This window comes from Podarcis vaucheri, assembly GCF_965113315.1.
Source record: "Podarcis vaucheri genome assembly, chromosome: 17".
Lineage (NCBI taxonomy): Eukaryota > Metazoa > Chordata > Lepidosauria > Squamata > Lacertidae > Podarcis > Podarcis vaucheri.
In genome coordinates, this window is record NC_138755.1 from 31,479,535 (window position 1) to 31,493,342 (window position 13,808).

The window sequence follows — 13,808 nt, forward strand, 5'->3', positions numbered from 1 at the left end:
CTATATGCAAATTTTAAACAATGCCGTAGAATTAAAAGCATTTTCTTGGGGGGGGGGGTTGCCACCACTAGGCTATTATGGGAATAAAAGTCCCTCCTTCCCTGCCTAACATTGTTTTCTGCATCTTGCCCAAAGGATTGTTTGCAGGCCATATTTGAGCTGCCAGGAAATCAAACCCTATTAGGACTGTAGGTATAAGTGGTTGTCCTTATGGCCACTTGGTTGCGTAGGTCAATTGTGGGAGGTGCTATGGGATCTTCCTGCAATGGTGTGCGGGTGTTGTGTGTGGAAAGGAGTAGGCACCAGATTCTACCACAGCATTCCTGCTACAGCCACATATTGACTGGGGCATATTTGACGGGGGGGGGGGCGACTACAGTTAGTAAAGAATGTCATGATCTGTGGGTGGCAAGTAAACTTGTTAGTCAGTAAAATTCCATCAATGGTGTCTCTGAAAAATTTTACACATCACTTGGGAAGACAGGCGAACTAATATCAGTGTACTGGAAGAAGCAAGTTAACATCAACTTCGTTGGACTGGACATGTTGTGTGGATGCCTGACGATCGTCTTCCAAAGCAACTACAGTGGTACCTCAGGTTACATACGCTTCAAGTTACATACGCTTCAGGTTACACACTCCGCTAACCCAGAAATAGTGCTTCAGGTTAAGAACTTCACTTCAGGATAAGAACAGAAATCGGGATCCAGCAGCGCAGCAGTAGCAGGAGGCCCCATTAGCTAAAGTGGTGCTTCAGGATAAGAACAGTTTCAGGTTAAGAACAGACCTCCAGAACAAATTAAATACTTAACCTGAGGTACCACTGTACTCTATTCTGAACTTAAAAATGGAAAGCGTAATGCCGGTGGTCAACAAAAGAGGTTTAAAGACTGTCTCAAAGCAAATCTAAAAAAATGTATACACTGAGCCTGCGAGCGCTCCAGTTGGAGAACAGCCTTTACCAAAGGTGTCATGGGCTTTGAAGACACTCAAACTCAGGATGCAAGGGAGAAACGTGCTAAGAGGAAGGCATGCTTGGCAAATCCACACCGTGATCAACTTCTGCCCGGAAACCTATGTCCCCACTGTGGAAGGACGTGTGGATCCAGAATTTGCCTCCACAGTCACTTACGGACTCACTGTTAAAACCGTGTTTATGGAAGACAATCTTACTCTGCTACGAGTGATCGCCAAAGAAGATGATGCATGGGCCTATAGCTCCTTAGTCATAAAAACACTCAGCATTGTGTGAATCCATGACAACTCACATTTAAAAGGAACTCAAGCAATAGTGTTGGGAAATAGCCTGGAAAGATGCTGCTGGACTCGATGCTACAGTCACTTAGCATGACAGCTTCAAATGTTAATGGGCACAAGTAATCACTTCCACATGAGCCCATTGAATGATGAAACAGCAACATCTGCAGACAGGATACGACATGGAAAGAGCAACACCAGTGTGGGAAATTATCATGTCAGATGCTTCAACAACATGGTATCCTGTTTGCAGATGTTACCATTGCAGCATGCAATAGAAACATCTGTCACACCAAGACATTCATACAAGAAATAGCTCTATCTTAAATCCCGTTATTGTCAACAGGCACAACTAGTTATCTCTTGATCAGAAAAAAAAACATGTGATGTATTTGTGCTTTTCTGCCAGCTCTGAAAATCATGCTGTTGTTCTTAACTAAAATATCCATTGATATGTGATCATCCCCCCCCCCCCAATTTTAGGCTTTTAAAATTGCTAGGCTGGTAATTAGGGGGAAATGACAACCCGCTGTCAAATACTGAAAGAACCTGCACTTTTCCATTGTCATTATCTGCTGCATTTGTTGGCCAAAGAGTTCTACTTTGTTCAGATGTAGAAACGGCAGATGACCAAAGTACTTATGTGACTGATAGCTGCTATCCATCTTACTTATCACTTCATGGCACCTAACAAGTGAAAAAGGAGATTACAGTCATACCTCTTGTTACGTTCGGTTCAGGTTACATCTTTTCAGGTTGCGTCCCGCGGCGACCCGGGAGTACCGGAAAGGGTTACTTCTGGGTTTCGCTGCTTGCGCATGCGCAGACGCTCAAAATGACGTCATGCGCAGAAGCGGCGAATCGCAAACCACGCAAACGCGGGTTGCGTTCTGCTCATGTTCCGAACGGGGCTCCTGGTAAAGCAAGTTAATATCTATGCTGGACTTTTAAAACATACTGCTGCATGCCACCCCAGTCTCCAAGCAGCATGAGATTCCAGAGGTTGCAGGCTCTGACCCTGGGTTCGTTTTTGGAAATGAGACACAACAGATACTGTTTAGTCTTTATGATATATGGTTTGTTTACACATGAGCCTACAACGGAGGGGTTCACAGCATCAACACCCTAAATGGGTCTTGTTTCTCCCACAGTCGCAGCTTTGGAATCAAACAGAAATCAAATATTGCTCTCAAATGTTGCTCTTTCTCTTTCTCCAGCTTGCTGCTTTACTTCTAGGTCATATCACTGCAATCTCTAAACTCAGTGTTTGTCCTTCTATCTATGAGTTGAGGGAGGGTCCTCACCCAATTGCCCATCTCTCACAGAGCCCCCTTAACTTTGTTCTCTTAATGGCACATCGCCCAGGTGATCACCTCAACACAGGAAGCTGGCCTGGCTTATATTTCAACACTTGCTGGATCCAAGAGTTAGGAGGATCTCACATACAGCCTACTCACCCCCTCCTCCTGCAAATTCTTAACATTACACTTATGTCCCTAAGCTCAAAATGTGCCTATCTTGCTGAACCAACAGCTGAAATAAATGACTTGTCACTTCAGAGATGCTGATTTCACATTTCTCGTTGGTGTCAATCACATTTAAGCAACATAATTGATGGATTTTATCCAGTCCAGGGAGGAATAAGAAATTATATTCAATTGATGAGCATGTTATTATGCAGAACATAACAATATTGAACTTGGACTCCTGCTTTTAAAAATACATAACTTTTTTCAATGTATCGACTTTGGAGAGGGGCTGGTTATAGAGCTTTCCCTTTTTCTTGCGAAAAACAGTGTATTTTCTTTTTGCGGGATTATAAATAAAATGGGTATGGTTCAGAGATATATGCATACATATATACCCCTCAAAAAACTAGATAATTATAATTATGAGCACAACTGTGAATGGTATACTTATGTGTAACATTGTAGAATAAAGACTCATTTTCACAACATCACAGTTCTCGCCAGGTAATCCTTTTCAAGTTTGCAGCATCTGCTTGGGAGAATGGGGGGGAGCATCAGTGCCCAGGCCATAGCTGTCAACCGTCCCTTATTTGGCGGGAAACTCCCTTATCCTAGCGCCGCGTCCCGCTGCTGTCCCTTATTTATGATGTCCCTTAAATTTCCCGGGTTTCAAAGGAGGCAGCTCCTCTCCCTCCCTCCCTGCTGGCCAGGGAGGAGGGAGGCTCCAACTGTGTTGCTTGGCTGCGTTGCTCACCCAATAAGGAGTCTAAGAACGACTGGAGGGTGGAGCTTGCATGCCTTGTGCTGATCAAATTGGTCACGTTGCCTGGGGACTCACCTTTGCTCAGCGCTTCCCAGCGGAGAGGTGACAGTGGTTTTCCTTGCTGCATCCCCTTTGCCAGGTTGCTGCGCTGTGGGAACCACCGCTTGAGGCTTCGTTTGGCTGCTGCTTCGTTGGGCTTTCTGCCTTTGGCTCAGAGGGGCTCAGAAGTTGAACATACCTGTGCCTGGAAAATCCCTTATTTTGGCTGCTGATCCCTTATTTTCGAGGCTGCTGGTCCCTTATTTTCAAATCTGTAAGTTGACAGCTATGGCACAGGCTCTTGCACTCCTTTTTGTTCTTTCTTTCTTTTGTTTTTTCTGACTGCATTGTACACATGCAGCAATCTCCCACTGAACTTGTTTACTGAGTGCCATTTGCTTGTTGAAAATCTCACAGAAGCCAAAACCTTTCATTTTGGTCCTACCCTAACCAGCAACAGCCTCAACCTATCACAACGTGTGCTTTAATTGCTCCTTCGTGGCTTCATATGCAATGTTCCCCAAGAACATGGAGCTCAGGGACCCCTCCGTAGCAGGATTCTACCCTGGCAGGCCCGCCGTGTTCCACCTCTAAATCCTCCAGACTCCCAGTCTTGCATGAATTATTTAGTTCTTTTCTTGTGTTTTCATTTGAAAGAGGGATGATATTCTTAAAACTTCTTAGAAGAGTTTTTAGAGACCTCTCATACAATTGCATTAATTGTTGTGACTGTTGTAAATTTTAAAGTGATAGTTTTGTCGAAAGTACATAACTACAGTACATATAAAATACCACTGAACAAACTATACAATACCTCCCATCTTTTCAAATGCTAATCTCAGCACATTTGTCAACCTTTTTTCTGATTCATTTCAGAACGTTTATTAATCTGAGGCTGTGTTTCAGCAGCAACGTTGAACACAGAACACAATTCTGATTGACAGGAGTCGTATTAAACAGCTCTATTTTGGCAGCTGTTGATCAAGCAACATCCACTGGAAGCTAAGAAGTTGGTTCTGTTGTTTGAGGTTAAAAGAGAAGTTGGAAGATCAAAGTGGAGGGAAATTAGCATTTTAGAGCCTTAGGTTTCTCTAAGCAGTCTATCACACTGCATTTTTTAAAAAAAATCAGAAGGTATTTCGTTTTAGGGAATACTGTGAAGTCATGTGGTACAAAGTTGAAATATGCAAATCAGTTGAATTAGAATCCTGGTCTGATTATGATGTAACCTCATTCCCCTCCCCCCACTGTTATGAAGGAAGCCATGAAGCCTGGGTCCATTAATGAGATGAGGTGAGTTAAAGAGATAACACCAGGGCCCTTAAATTACTGGAAAGAGCCAGTGGGCCACTAAATGCCACTGTTTCCAACCACTAGTGGAATGAAATTAGCAATAAGCAAAATAACATTTATGCAGACAACTCAGGTCAAACTTCTTCACATGCATTGTAAGGATAAAATGTATTCAACAAAAATGGCGGGGGTGGAGAAAATTTAAACTGATATATGCACACATTATCAAATAAGAACAATGACAGCATTTTCATACCCACAGTCTTTCCCCTCAAGCCATCAGTCAAGAACCAATTATTTAGTTTAGTTTAGAGAATGTTTATACCACTCTTCCTTCAATGATTTCAAGTGGTTTACAATAAATAGAATGCTAAATACATACCATTTTTCAATTAGAACCTCAGATTTCTTCAAAGCTGACTTTTGAAGATTCCTTGGTTGGATGTAACTGCAGACCTTCAATCTGTCTGTCTGTTGCTGTTTGACTAGATCAGGCATCCCCAAACTCGGCCCTCCAGATGTTTTGGGTCTACAATTCCCATCATCCCTGACCACTGATCCTGTTAGCTAGGGATCATGGGAGTTGTAGTCCCAAAACATCTGGAGGCCCAAGTTTGAGGATGCCTGGGCTAGATAGTTGGACAGCTGTGACATGTTGCCAATTGGATGGGGACAAAAGACCATTGACTTCCTTCACTCTTTTCACATCTCCTCTTTGAACTTCTCTCCCAACGTCTAAATCATCTCCATCTCCTGTGCTTTTGTCTCCTTAGACTTGTACAGCTCATCCTCAGAGACAAAAAGCACTTTCCCAGAACAGAATCCAGCAGAGTGCCCTATTCAAATGTTTACTGTGAAATCTACAAAAGTGCTTCAAAAATGGCTTCAGCGTAACAAGATAGTGGCCATATCTAAGCCATACATTCATAGCACTCTTACACCACTTAATGCTTCTAGGAACTGTGGTTTGTTAAAGGAGCTGGGAACTGTGGTTTGTTAAAGGGTCTTCTAACAACTCTCAGCTCAAAATCATACAGCCCTGCAAAATTCTTGCCTTGTCACTTCTGTTACCATCATGTACTGAGCCATCAAGCAAGATCTGAAGTTAAATGAAATATTCCATGCTGAGAATGGCAAAGCATTGCAGTGCAATTCCATATGTGTCTAGTTAGGAATAAGATGGATTTAGTTCAATGGGACTTACTCCCAGGTAAGCATATATAGGATTACAGCTTTTATTAAACCAGTTGAGAAAGCTATGGATAGTGGCAGCACATGGGACTGTGGAATTTTTGATTCTGGCAATGGATTCATTGCCTGAGGAAACCTATTAATTGAGCTTGGATAGGCTTTGTGCTGTCTAGGTATCCCAAATATTACCTTGTTATAAAGAATCATGTGAAGTTATGGAATTATGTAATGGATGTATGGAAAAGACCAGCTCTCTTGTTATGCACACTAACTATGATTCTTATGCATTTGCATTCGCAGGTATTGTTGTATGTGAACTTCGCTGCAATACAATAGGTTCAGCCACTGGTTCCTGGCAATGTTTCATGTAGTAACAGGCTGAAAACTTCCCGCAAGGAAGTTGCCCCACAGAACTTACCACAAGGAAGTGTCAAGTCTGAGAGAGGCTATAGAATGGACATTATGTTAAATTTGCAAAATTCTACCAATCTAATCACCTGGCATCACTGACATCGACAGGGGACACACAGTCATTGAGTTATTAGTTCAGTACATCCAGTGCAGTGTAAGCACTTTTTGCAACACTGGTAACATTAATGGTGATTAATAAAGGATTTTTAGGACTGCTAAATCGTTTGGAAAACATTTTGCAAAATGACTCGGGGGCTGCATCCTCCTCATTATTGTTATTATTTCTGTGTTGGTGTCATTGTACCAAAACTTGACATGTTGGGAAAGAAAACTGCCATTTGGTCAATGGGAAAGAAAAGCAAGAGTCTTTGGTTTTCAAGTTACACATTTAACTGAATCTGGGTTGCCCCAAATTCTTTAAATTGGTTTTAAGTATCTGCAGTTTTGCTGTCCAGCAGGAGAGTATACGGTCTCCTTTTCTAAAAAATCTGTGACTATTTGAAGGAGATAATGGATTGGACAGCTGACTAAGCAGTCTGTTGACCTCTGTAGCAGCCAGCTAGATTGATGGTCCTTTCCTTCTCTCCTGGGGAACTGAAGCATGCAAACCTATCTTTTGTTATTTTGGAAATACAGAGTTCTTCTGTAACACTTTATTGAGGAGGACTCTGTAAGATAACCTGTTGAGGGTAGCACCTCTAGGATACAATAGATGTACATCAAAGCAAAGGAGAAACGAAGAGTTCATAAAACGTGAAAGTGAGCACAGCAGAGGATTGATGGCCATGGGATCAGAAAACCAATTAAGTTAAATATTCGCCCAGCAATGACTGCTGTTCTGTCTGACAGAGAGGTGGAGGAGAACAGTATTATGGGATTCACATGCAAACACATGCTGCTCAATTTCTGTAAACCTAATGAAATGAACAGTAGATCTGCTGTCAATTCATATTTTAGAAATATTCATGACTTAGTAATAGCAGCAGCAGCAGCAGTAGTAGAATTTATTATTTGTACTCTGTCCATCTGACTGGGTTGCCCCAGCCACCCTGGGTGGCTTCCAGCATATATAAAAACATAGTAGAACATAAAACCTTAAAAAGTTTCCCTATACAGGGCTGCCTTCAGATGTTTCCTAAATGTTATATAATTACTCATCTCCTTCACATCTGATGGGAGGGCATTCCACTGGGTGGGGTTTTATTACTTGTTCTACAGTTACTTTCTGACTTGGGCCAAATTAATGGGTGACTCTGCAAGGCCCTCCCTGAATTTCAGCTTCCATTTTGAAAAGGAAAAACCTCTGGCCCCTTTCTACTAAAGATATATAATTCAAAACATGCTCACAATATACAGTACTACCAAATCATTCAGTAATTAGAAATCTGTCCTGCTTTACTTAGAAAAGCTCTTAAAGCATCCAGATAAAGGCTGTCAAAGCATTTTGTCTTAACCAGTCTCAAATAATATATGAGATATAAAACAAGTCACTGATTATTTCATGTGACTATAGCTAGCATCCCAGTATAAACTAACACACCAGCAAACATCCAACCCCAGTGCAGATAATATTCTCCTGTCTTAACCTCCTCTTTATGGCTTCTTGCAGTCTCCAGAACTCTCTTGGTTAGCTCCAAGATTTGAGCTGGAATGAGGAGTAGGCGGTTTTCTCCTGACTTCATGTTGTGTTTCAGAGACATAGTACAAGGTCAGGGTTGGCAACTATCATTCTTTAGTTGGCCAGCCAAAATTGTCAACCTCTGTCCCCTTCCAAATACAGTGGTACCTCAGGTTACAGATGCTTCAGGTTACAGACTCCGCTAACCCAGAAATAGTACGTCAGGTTAAGAACTTTGCTTCAGGATGAGAACAGAAATCGCACGATGGCGGCGGGAGGCCCCATTAGCTAAAGTGGTACCTCAGGTTAAGAACAGTTTCAGGTTAAGAATGGACCTCCAGAACGAATTAAGTTCTTAAGCCAAGGTACCACTGTACCCGGTGTTCTAGATGACAGCTTAAATCTAGAAAATCAAAAATTTAGGAAGACAAAAGTACCAAGAATTAAGACAAAAATTTAGGAAGACAAAAGTACCAAGAACTAAGCTGAAACGTGCAGAACCAAACTGAATGCCTATTCTGTAATTGTATGGAATTATTGTTTTTCTTATACATAACAAATCCAACTGTGACAATAAGCAGCCTCATTGTATAAAAATGAAACTAATTGGCCTTAAGAGCAATTCCAGCTCTAAAATTCTGTGAGCTGCTAAACCATCTTAACAATTAAATTTGTGGGGGTGGAGGGAGTTTATAATCAGTAGCAGACTCTGGCAACACAGGCAACACTTAATATCCTACATGTGGTAACACAAAAAATCTACTGAAAGGTAACAAAAATGCATTTATAAACTTCTTTCCCCACATTTCCTGTCCAGTATTTGTCTCTGGAAGCTGTGAAGAGTGGCAAATGCAACAAGGTTTTTTAAGGGTTGTGGGAATCATAATATTTAGATACATCCGAATGACACAGCTTTTTCCCGTCAGCATTTCTCCAAGCTTCAGAAGGGGCCACCGCTCAGCAAAAGGTTCTAGGTTCATTCTCTGTCAACTCCAGGTAGGGCTCAGAAAGACCTCAGGAGATCTGTTGCAAGTCAGTGCAGGCAATAGCAAACTAGCTGGACCAAAGACCTGACTCCGTATCAGACAGCTTTCTGTGTCCATCACATGGTACAAGATACCTATAATTGCTTCAACTGCTTTTTTTTACCCCCACTAATGCTCAAATGATGTCAATGACGCTTTCATCTCCCATCCCAATGTTTCTTTCAGTGACTTAAGAAAAGTGACAGTGACCAACCATAGTCAATCCACAAATAATATTGAAAGGCATTGAAAGTACAGTGGTACCTCAGGTTAAGTGCCGTATTTTTCACTTTATAAGACGCACATTTTCCCCTCCAAAAATTAAGGGGAAATGTGTGTGCATCTTATGGAGCGAATGCAGGCTCCTTGGCTTCAGCGATAGCAACGCGAAGCCTCCAAAGCGCAGTGGGAGCGCTCCCACTATGCTCCGGAGGCTTCGCGTTGCTTTCTCTGAAGCAACATTGTTATACAGTGGTACCTCGGGTTAAGAACTTAATTCGTTCCGGAGGTCTGTTCTTAACCTGAAACTGTTCTTAACCTGAAGCACCACTTTAGCTAATGGGGCCTACTGATGCTGCCACGCCACCGGAGCACGATTTCTGTTCTCACCCTGAAGCTACGTTCTTAACCTGAAGCACTATTTCTGGGTTAGCGGAGTCTGTAACCTGAAGTGTATGTACCCCAAGGTACCACTGTACTCAGTTATCTGAGGTTCTGCCCTCCCCAGCAGAAGTCTGCCCCCTGCAATGTACTGTTTACAACAACTTTGATTTCCTTAAAAAAACCAAAAACCTCAACAATTTTGGCTGCCTCCTCCCCACAAAAATCCCATGTGACCTACTCTGAAAAGCTGTTTTACACAGTGGGGGAGGTAATATGGTAAAAGAGGAAGAAGGGGCAGTGTATATATCTTAGTTTCCCCCTCAGCCCGTTTTCATTTTTAGCCACCCCGGGCATGTCCCCAGAGTGGTTGCTGAGGGACATCTCGGGTGAGGACTGTGAAGCATGTATCTGGCCAGGGTAAGAAACCACAAACTTTCTTTGCAAGAGCCTCTTGGATTTCAATAGGTCAAAGTAGGCCGTATGCCAAAGCTTGTGACTCCAGTGGAAAGCTGGCCCAGGATTTGGTCTGAGCAACAAAGAGCTTGCTGCTGCTTCCTGCTCCACTCTTGCTGTGTCTTCTCCCACTTTGTCTTGCCAGGCCCAACCCAGCCTTGTATGCCTTCTCTTTGGTCCTTGCGGTAAAGGACTTGGCAGGTGCAGAGTCAGACAGACCCTATATTATTGAAAGTGTGCAAGAACCTTTGTACCTGGCACACCAGGAACCAGATAGTTCCACCCCCCAAGGGCCTGTGAATAGACAATTCATGGCATAATAATTTTTCTAGGATCACTTTCCTTAAAGGTCTAACATGGGATTCATTGCTTCAGAACAATGACATGAAGGTTGTGTCGTGGAAGCTGCGTCCAGAAAGTGTAGTAAAATATGTGATGCCAGGATGCTCATTCTACCCAGAAAGAATGTCTTAAAGTGTTCAGATAATGGGAAATTAAAGATGTGTATAAAGAGACCCTCACATCTGCTATTTTTGAAATTCAAGGGTAACTCATATAGGGGAAGCCACACAAATTTCCTAGGAGAAAGTGTGTGAGCCATAGCTGTCAACCGTCCCTTATTTGGCGGGAAACTCCTTTATCCCAGCACCGTGTCCCACTGCTGTCCCTTATTGATGATGTCCCTTAAATTTCCCGGGTTTCAAAGGAAGCAGCTCCTCTCCCTCCCTACCTGCCGGCCAGGGAGGAGGGAGGCTCCAACTGTGTTGCTTGGCTGCGTTGCTCACCCAATAAGGAGTCTAAGAACCACTGGGGGGTGGAGCTTGCATGCCTTGTGCCGATCAAATCGGCCATGTTGCCTGGGAACTCTCCTTTGCTCAGCGTTTCCCAGCGGAGAGGTGACGGTGGTTTTCGTTGCTGCATCCCCTTTGCCGGGTTGCTGCGCTGTGGGAACCACCGCTTGACGCTTTGTTTGGCTGCTGGCTGGGCTTTCTGCCTTTGGCTCAGAGGGGCTCGGAAGCTGAACATACCTGTGCCTGGAAAATCCCTTATTTTGGCAGCTGATCCCTTATTTTCGAGGCTGCTGGTCCCTTATTTTCAAATCTGTAAGTTGACAGCTATGGCGTGAGCTATAGCAATGACTGGAGCTTGAATATCTTCCCAGGGGCTGGGGGTGGGGAAGAAGTGTCTATTTAGTTCACTTACCTCCCCAAAAAATAGAGACATGTAATTTTCCCGCTTTGCATTATTACCCTGGAAGCACAAACCCTGCAGTAATGACTCACACACAATTTTCACCATTTCCTATAAAATGGGAAACCACAATATATAAACTGAGGTTGTTTGTAAGCCACATGTTCTGTACAGACAAGATTGTACCAATGTGAAGGCAGCCGCAAAAATGATATAGTTTGCAATGGAATTTAGCAGGCTAGAAGCAATAAGCAGGAACATATTCAGAAGATGACCAAGGTGTGAGAAACCAGGTATTCACCATGTACACAAACTGGGAGGCATATGCCAGTAAACGTCCTGCTCCAGCAAAGACAATCCCCGCCCCACCCACCAAAAAATCCTGCCAAACTGTGCTTCCCTTAGCAATGACCCATTCCACCTTAGGGTTCTCTGATTCATATTTTGAGACACAGAGGCCTAGGTGTTCTCCAGACCTAGAGTTTTCCCGTCTCACCTTCAAGTCACCCCAGAGAGGCAGTAACCCACCAGTCACCCATGAGAGCAGCTGCAAATTTATTGTCACTCCTCCAGAAAAAGCACTGATGCAACAATAAGATGCCAAACAGCAAGGAGGTTTAGCAATCTGCTCTTGAAAGGAAAAGAAAGAGGAAGGAGTAGGTGGGAATATCAGTAAGTGAAACATGGGAGCAGCTGGGCCCTCGTTTTGGTCAACGTATTATCCAAACTGTTTGCAAAGTCAGATTATAAAGATAACAAAGTGTAATTCAGTCATCCTCCGTATACATCTAACGTCCACAGGCTGGAGCTACTGCTCAAGAATGAGTGTGTGACGCTCTTTAGCAGCTAATTGAACACTGAGTGGTACAGGCGGAGCAGCTGTCTCAACTTGTGACATTGTTTTGAGTTAGTGCAAGAAATCTGAGCACTAAGCATCTCTGAACACCAGAACTGCATGGCATGAATGTAAAACGAACCCGCTTCCAATGTGGACAGGCTTGAATGGGAATCCTCTTTTAAGGAATATTTGTTGATTAAAAATATGAATTGTTCAACAACCTTACAAGAGTGACTCACTCTAAATCCACAATTAAAGGCAACTGAAAGAGTTCCATTGGTTTCCATGGTAAAATGGCACAGTATTTTATTGATTGATTGATTGATTGATTGATTGATTGATCGGTCGGTCACTTCTAAAGGTATGGTACTAACATAGAGAGAGAGAGGAATACAGTATATGTCTTCCTAGTTAACCACTGCGAGAACAGAATGTTGAACTGGAAGAACATTTGTTATTATCCAGCAGGGTTCTCATGATCTATTGAGGCTGCTTCCAGCACTGTCTGGAACCAACAGCTTCTCGCTTTGTGCCATTATATTTGGCCATAGCCAGCCTGGATAACTTATTACCTGTGGAGTACCTACCATGTTAGGGATGCAGGTGGCGCTGTGGGTTAAACCACAGAGCCTAGGACTTGCCAATCAGAAGGTCGGCGGTTCGAATCCCCACAGTGGGGTGAGCTCCCGTTGCTCGGTCCCTGCTCCTGCCAACCTAGCAGTTTGAAAGCACGTCAAAGTGCAAGTAGATAAATAGGTACAGCTCCAGCGGGAAGGTAAACAATGTTTCCGTGCGCTGCTCTGGTTCACCAGAAGCGGCTTAGTCATGCTGGCCACATGACCCGGAAGCTGCACGCTGGCTCCCTTGGCCAATAAAGCGAGATGAGCGCCGCAACCCCAGAGTCAGCCATGACTGGAGGTAAAGGGTCAGGGGTCCCTTTACCTTTACCTTTACCTTTACCTTTACCTACCATGTTGTAGTAGCAGGCCAGCTACTTGAAATCTGTCTTGTTTTAGCAGTCTCAGGCAGACAGAAAAAACTAGAGATGCAGCCAATAGGCTGCCAAATATGACTTAGTAGACTGTGTTAAGCTCCTGGATCACAAGTAGTACAGGCCAGAGTTACAGAAATTCTTGCCATTTTAGCTACACCACTTCACTCCTTGCCTTAACTTAAAGCATTTTTACAAGTGACACCAGGAATGGTGGTCAGTCTGGTATATATCACATGACCGCCGTTCAGAGTAAAGAAAGCAGATGATTCATATTAAAATCAAATGTCCGTTCCAGGCTGTGTAGCTTTATAAATTTGATTTGCAAATACAGAAAATGCAAAAATGAGGACCCCAGTGAGGAGTTTTGCTGGTTATTGATTTTTCAAATATTTTGTTTGGTGAAAGGACCCCTAAATCTGCTTCAGAAGTTTGCCTTAAGTGTTGCTGTGCACCAAGAAAGCTTGCTTCAAACTGAGCCATTCCCAACTCTCCCTAGCCAAGGTACTGCATGTTGTACTGTTCACATGGTCTGTGGTCACGCTCATACCTCACTGGGGAAAGAACAAAAGCCAAGTCAAAGAGAAAAGGGTTAATGCTGTGTACACCTGATGCCTTTAAAGCACATTTGCAGCACACTCTTTCTCAAAGAATTCTGGGCGTTAA

General features: G+C 43.2%; 1 protein-coding gene across 12 annotated transcripts in view; it reads left to right on the plus strand.

Annotated features, from left to right (window-relative positions):
* NRG1 (neuregulin 1) overlaps positions 1 to 13,808 on the plus strand; it is a 499,123-nt gene that overhangs the window by 287,842 nt on the left and 197,473 nt on the right. The gene's annotated exons all lie outside the window — the stretch shown is intronic.